Here is a 7,454-nt window from a genome sequence, read left to right as displayed (position 1 = left end):
AAGAACCCCCCTCCGCCTGCCCCAGGAGATGGCCTCACCACAATCCCTTTTCCTCCATTCTCCTCTCAGGATCTTAGGTACACTTGCTCACGTGCCTGGTGTGAGTTTTAAGCCTCCGGGTCATGAACTCGAGCTGTGGTCGATTACGTGGGAGTCCAGTAGCATAACCATTATGCCATCTGCTGGTCTGTGCCCCTCCCCCTTATCTTTTTTTTTAATTTTAAATTGACAGAGGGCACATATGCTCACCAGAGAGACATAAAGAGAGAGAGAGGAAAGGGGAAAGCACCACCAAAGGGGCGTGGTCACATCACAGTCCCTTCTCCACTTCTCCATCCTGTTATGTTTTGGGATGTGCACACACACATGCCAAGCATTTTCCAAGCTCTGGGGCCAGGATTTGAACCATGCAGTTGGCCATGTGGGATCCAGCTCACTTAACTACTAGGCCACAGTGTGGTCCAGGTTTAGTTCTTCAACAGGACACACAATCGTTCTGAAGCTTGGTATTTTCCCATATTCCCTGGCACACTGTAGATGCTGGTCCGTGTTGGTCCCGTAATGAATACCTTAAACTGGATGGCTTATCAACAACAGAGTTTATTCCACACAGCCCTGGAAGCTGGGGATGTAAAATCGAGGCCCTGGCAGACTCAGTGTGCATGGCGGGGGCACTTCCTGATTCACAGAGTCACCTTCTTGTCATGCCTTCACAGGGCCAAGGCAGCTCCCCGGGGCCTCTTTTACTTATTTAGTTAGCTTGTTATTTTATTTGCCTCAAGATGTGTGAGCTTGCCAGAGAGAGCGTGACAGAGAGAGAGAGGGAGGGTCTGTACCCAGTGAGGCGCAGTGACGCCAGAGCCCTCCTCCATTTCTCCGTCCTGGTGGAGACTGTCGGCCCGGCCAGATTTGAACTGCTTGGTCAGCCACGTGGTATCCAACTGCCCTAACCATCGGCTTGGCCTCTTTTATAAAGCCCTGATCCTAGTCATGAGGCTCTGCTCTCCAGACTGAACCATCTCCCAAGGCTTCACCTCCTAAAACCACTGTCTTAAGGATTAACATTTCAACATACTAATTTTGAGGGCATACATTTCAGTTTATAGCAATGCTCAATAAATGCTCTCAAGTGTTACTTTTTTTTTTTTGCCAGGGTCTTACTCTGTGATAATGTTCCTGCCTCAGCCTCTGAGTCACTGGGATTACAGATACACAGCACTGTGCCGCCGGCTTTTAGGGTGGGCTGGGAATCAAACCTGGGTCTCCTGTGTGGTCGCGGAGTCTGGAGCAGCAGGGTCAACCAGGCATGGTACCGCAGCTGGCATCTAGCGTTGCTATGTTTACTATGACATGATGAACTCCTTGGAGTTAGAGGTTGGGCCTGTTTACAGTCATTTGGTGGCAGTTTCTAACGTGTACACAGCAGGACAAGAACCTCAGCGCCTGCTTTCCCGAGGAGACAGAATCAATTGGTTACTTCCCCAAGGCAAATCTGGAAACGCCAACTATAAGGTGGCCTAAGTATCACAGGATTGCAATTTAAAAAAAATAAATCAGAAAACAGTACCAACAGAATGCAAATAGAGCCGAAACAGCATCTCTTTGGGTTCTTTTTTTGCAAATGATGATAACAGGCTTTTGCTTGTTGTGAGTGGCCCTTGAAACTTTAAGGCAGGATTAATTAGAAGATGAAGAACAAGCATTCACACTGGAAGATTCTAAAGGGGGCTTCTAGGGATGCTTCAGGGCCTTTATGATGGGTGATTCTAGGTTTTTTAATTCGTTTAATTGCACTTGAAAGTGTATAACTTCCCTTTCTCTTGAGCCAAGTATCCCTAACGTCTCTGCACTTCTCAAGTACCACCTGTAGGCTAATGACTCAAACTTTCATCTTTAGGCCTTTTTTAAAAAATTATTTTATTTTATTAATTATTATTATTATTTTAAGAATTATTTAGTCATTCATTTATTTTAATTTGACCAGGGAGAGACACAGAGAGAGAGAGAGAGAAAGTGGGAAAGCAAGCCACCAGGGTGTTTTCTGAGTCCCTCCCCCAAGAAGCTCACTGTCTAGTGAGAGATGTCTATCCAGTTTGAAGTGGCAATCATCCTCACTGGATTCTTCTAGAACAGTGGTTCTCAATGAGGGGCAGTTTTGTCTCCCAGGGACCATTTATCAATGTCTGGAAATAATTTGTTTCAAGACAGGGGAGGCTACTGGCATTTAGTAGGTAAAACCCAGGGATGTTGCTGCACACCCTACAATGCACAGCAAGGACAGCTCCCACAGTAGGGAGTTGTTCAGCCCAAACGCCATCGCATCAAGGTTGGGAAACCCTGGCCTAGCCAATTAGGCCTACTAGTGAGGACGTTATCTGGGCGGCATAAGAGTAGAAGCCACTGGCCAGCAGGTGTTGTGGAGGTTAAGGAGCTGGATTCCTCATGGCTGGCTGCACAATTCGAGTCCTGAACCCTACAGTTTGAAAAACACGCCAGGCACATGTGCATGTGTGCCCAAAATCCTAAGAGGAGCATGGAGGAAAAGCGACTGCAGTGATGTTATCCCCCCAGGGGATGATTTCTCTCTCTCTCTCTCTTTCATCTCCAGGGAGTATATGTACTCTACAGCAAAACCAAAAGATAAAAAAAGGAGAAGCCCATGGAAGGTGGGAGACATGCCTTGGGATCTCTATGGTGGATAAGTTGGAAAGTGAGATTAAGTCCCAAATAGAAGTCAGCTGAGGGGCCAGCAGTTAGCGTAATGGCTATGTTGCTGGATTCCTATGTAGTCAACCATGGTTCGAGTCCTGGACTCGGTGGCTTAAAACTCATGCCAGGCTATGTGCATATGTGCCCAAGATCCCGAGAGAAGAATGGAGGAGAAGGGACTGCGGCATGGCCATACTCCCTGGGGCGTGATTTCTTGCTTTCTGTCTCTCTGTCTCTCTCTGTCTGGCGAGCGCACACACCCTATAGGAAAAACCTCTCCAAAAAAAAAAAGTCAGCTGAATTGTCCAATTCTTTAAACCTCACCAAGAGAAGCCAACCCCAACCATTGACCTTAATTACTCGTCATGAGACCCACATTGAGAACACAGATTTACTCATTTTCTGGGTAAAATCACACCCAGAACTCCAGAAGCCGGGCCAAGGAAGCTCTTTCGGTATCCTCACAGTAAGAAACTCCAAATGGGTGTTCACTTTGCCCATTTTCATCTGGAAGACGGAGAGCGCTCACGGCTACAGTAACTCTCCTCCACTTCTGCTTGGGTGAAAGAAACTTAAATGCATTCTTGGCTCTCCTGGATCATGGGATTTTTCTCTTGCAGGTAAACACATGCTAGTGAGGAAAGTCGAAGGGACAGATTATGGAAGTGATCGTTTCTGGGCCATTTCACGGTTTAACTGTCTGACTTTCTTTTCCAGCTTCCAGTGCTTTAGGCACTAATGTGTTTGGTGCCCTTGGGCAGGGCACTTAATCTCCCTGAACCTTAGTTTCCTCGTCAGCAAACTCGAGAGGGTGGATCAGGCTATGGTTTAGTTGTCTACCAGCTCTAAAAAGCCTTAATAATGATTCATTTGTCACCCGCTGCCATCGGATCATTGATGGCAACAAACCCGGGGTTTGCAAAATGGGTACCTTTGAAAAAAGTTGCTATCAAACTGGAGTGTGTCTAGCAGAGCAATTTGATCAGTGTATAGAACCCTATGATGTGCTGATTTCAAAGAGAATTATGTATAAACTAAAATAGATTGTAAAAAATGATAAATTTTTAAAAACCTGGGTTTAGAGACTCAAATATGAAAAAAAGAAGGAAAAACTATGTGATTCCTAGGATCAATCTCCCATTCCATTTTCAAAATATAACATCATTGTTACTCTTTGAAAAATACGTTTCTTAGAACACAGCTCCTTAAGATATGAATACAAGGAACCAGCAGGTGGTGTAGTGGTTGGGGTGCTGGACTCCCACATAGCCAGCTGTAGTTTGAGTCCTAGAACCCAGCAGCTTGATTTTCACTCTGGGTGTGTGTGTGCTTGTGCTTAAGGTCCCAAAAGGAAAATGGAGGAGAAAGGATTGCAGCATGGCTGTCCCCTATGGGGGGTGATTTCTCACTTTCTTTCTCTCTGTCTCTGTGTGTATGTGTGTGTGTGTGTGTGTGTGTGCGTGTGTGTGTATCTCTCTCTCTGGAGAGTGCATATGTCCTATGGTAAAAATCTAGAAAAAAAATATATGAAAACAGGAGTTTGGTGGTGGCACAGCATTAAAATGGGCTGCTCTGTAAAGGCTGACCCACATGGGAAGGTTTCTAGTTCACATTAAGAGCTGTCCCTGAAGATACAGGGCATGGTGCCCACGATCAGGGGCTGGCTGAGGCTAGGAGTGTATTGTATCATAGTATCAAGACCTTGTTGGGGTGCTATTTTTTTTTCTCTCTCTCTATCTCTCTCATTAATCGAAAAATAAGGGAACCAGCAGTTAGCGTAATGGCTATGTCGTTGGACTCCCACGTAGTCGACCGCGGTTCGCGTCCCAGACCCGGTGGCTTAAAACTCATGCCGGGCGCGTGTGCGTGTGTGCCCAAGATCCCGAGAGGAGAATGGAGGAGAAGGGATTGCGGCGTGACCATCCCCCCTGGGGGGTGATTTCTCGCTTTCTGTCTCTCTGTCTCTCTGTCTGTCTGGCAAGTGCATGCACCCTATAGCAAAAACCTCTCCAAAAAAATTAAATAAATAAAATAAATAAAAACAGAATAAAGAAGGGCTAGCAGGTGGCATGAAGGTTAAGGCAGTCAGATCCCACATAGCCAACTTTATGGGTTGAGTCCTGGACCTGGTGGCTCCAGAATCTCATCAGGGGTCAGCAGGTGGCATGGGGGTTGAGGCACTGGACTCCCACTTGGTTGACCACAGTTTGAGGCCCGAACCTAGTGGCTCGCTTTCTCACTTTCTCCTCTCTGTGGTGAGCACATGTGCCCTATGGCAAATTAAAAAGAAATAATAATAAATTAAATTAAATAAATAATTCTTTACACCCCCCCACAAAAAAAACCCATACTGGGCATGTGTATACGCATGCCCAAAATCCCAAGAGGAAAATGGAGGAAAGGGTATAGCTTTTGATGCAAAAAGAGGAGAATGTAGACCTGTACCGCTTTGCCAAATTTATTCTATCAATCCTGTTCACAAAGTCCCTCTGTTATAGAGATAGCAAATCTGTGTCTCCCTCTCATGACGACTTTGATCAATGGTAGTGACTATCTAGGGCACTGGGTTGAAAACTATTTTAAGCCCTTCAATAGGCTTATGCAGAAAATAGGCTGTCATTGCTTCCCTTTTAAATTACTTTTTTTTTTTTTTATTGTTAGAGAACACGTGCACTTGCCAGAAAGAGAAAGAGAGAGAGAAAGCACTTCCCCCGCACTCTGCCGGGCCGTGGTCACACAGCAATCCCTTTACCTCCAGTTCTCCATCCTGCCAGGATTTGGGGCAGGCATACACATGCACCAGGTCAGATTTGAACCACAGCCATGTGGGATCTGACGCTGAAAGGTTTTGTTTTAAGTTTTTTTTTTTTTTTGGCCGTACACATGTGTACTTGCCAGAAAGAGACAGAGAGGGAGAAAGTGAGAAATTATTCCTGGGGTCGGGGGAGGTGGCCATGGTGCAATCTCTTCTCCTCCATCCCCCTCTAAGGATTTTGGACATGCACACATGTACCTGTCATGATTTTCAAGCTTCCAGGTCTGGGGCTCAAACCATGGTCTGCCATGTGGAAGTCCAGCACCTTAGCCACTACACCAGCTTCTAGTCCCTGTGCTACAAGTATTTGAAAGCCACCGTGGGGCCAGTTGGTGGCATGGTGGATAAAGTAGCTGGATCTATGGTTCGAGTCCTGGATCTAGTGGTTTGAAAAACACGCCAAGCCCATGTGCATTCATGCCCAAAACCCCTAAAAGAGAAGTAGGGGAGAAGGAATTGTGGTATGGTCATTTGCCCTGGGAGGGAGGGACATGTGCTTCCTTGCTTTCCCTTTCTCTCTTTCTTTCTGCCTGTCTTTCTCTGCTCTATAGCAAAAATTTAAAAGACAGACCAGGCAGTGTGGTGGTTAAGGACTGGACTCTCACATGACCAACCATGGTTTGAGTCTTGGACCTGGTGGCTTGCATTCTCCCTTGTCTCTCTCTGGTCAAGTTAAAAAAATATAATAATAGGGGCTGGCAGGTGGCATGGTGGTGAAGGCAGTGGACTCTCACACAGACCTGCTGGCTTACTTTCTCACTTCCCCTTCCTTTTTGTCTCTTTCTGGTCAAATTTTAAAATAATAATAATAAAATAAAATAAATAATTTTATTAAGAAAACAGTCTTCTTTTAAAAAATAAGCAATTCTTTAAAATTTTTTTTTGAAAACGAAAGCCAGTATATAGTTTACTCAGAGCATATCTCAATTCAGACAGGCCACAGTCCCAGTGCCCAGTAGTTGCAAGTTTTTTGTGGCTGCCATAGTGCACAGTAGCTGTCTAAACTACTCTTTCCTTGCTTGGCAATGGAGCTGGGCCATCTGCATTATCTTTCAGAGCAGATTCAGTGGCATTAAGTACATTCACTCTGTTGTGCCTCTATCATCACCATCCATCTCCAGAACGTTTTCATCTCGAACTGAAACTCTGTGACCTTGGGACACAACCTCCCCAGGGCCATCCCCCACCAACCCCCGCCACCACCCTCTGCACTGCCGGCAACCGCCATCCTGCTTTCTCCTCTCTAGGTGCTTTGTAATGTGCAATGTTAGCTAAGCTATCTGGGTGCCCGCCCAAAGCCACCTGTTAGCTTAAATGCAGGAATGGTTGACGGGAGTTAGGAGGGCCAGCCACGTGGAGTGATGGTTAAGGCGACTGGATCCCATGTGGCCAACCGCACAGTTCAAGTCCCAGATCAGGCGGCTTGAAAAACACGCCAGGCACATGTGCATGCCTAAAATCCTGAGGGGAGACTGGATGAGAAGGGATTGCAGCATGGTCACCCCCGGGGAATGGTTTCTCTCCCTCTGTCTCTCCCTCTCTCTCTCTTTTTCGTGTGTATGTGCCTGAGAGAGAGGTGTGCTCGTGCATACCCCCTTCTGGCAAACAAAAAAGAAGGAAGGGGCTTATAATGAAAAAGGCACATGTGCATGCCTAAAATCCTGAGGGGAGACTGGATGAGAAGGGATTGCAGCATGGTCACCCCCGGGGAATGGTTTCTCTCCCTCTGTCTCTCCCTCTCTCTCTCTTTTTCGTGTGTATGTGCCTGAGAGAGAGGTGTGCTCGTGCATACCCCCTTCTGGCAAACAAAAAAGAAGGAAGGGGCTTATAATGAAAAAAGACATTTCTCTTAGCTCATCACTGAGAAAATTCTAAGACTGTTAGTAGCTTGTGCCAAGAATTGGGGGCAAAGATCAAATATATATATATA

This window comes from Tupaia chinensis, unplaced genomic scaffold (assembly GCF_000334495.1).
Source record: "Tupaia chinensis unplaced genomic scaffold, TupChi_1.0 Scaffold000182_1, whole genome shotgun sequence".
Lineage (NCBI taxonomy): Eukaryota > Metazoa > Chordata > Mammalia > Scandentia > Tupaiidae > Tupaia > Tupaia belangeri.
This window is presented reverse-complemented; position numbering follows the sequence as displayed.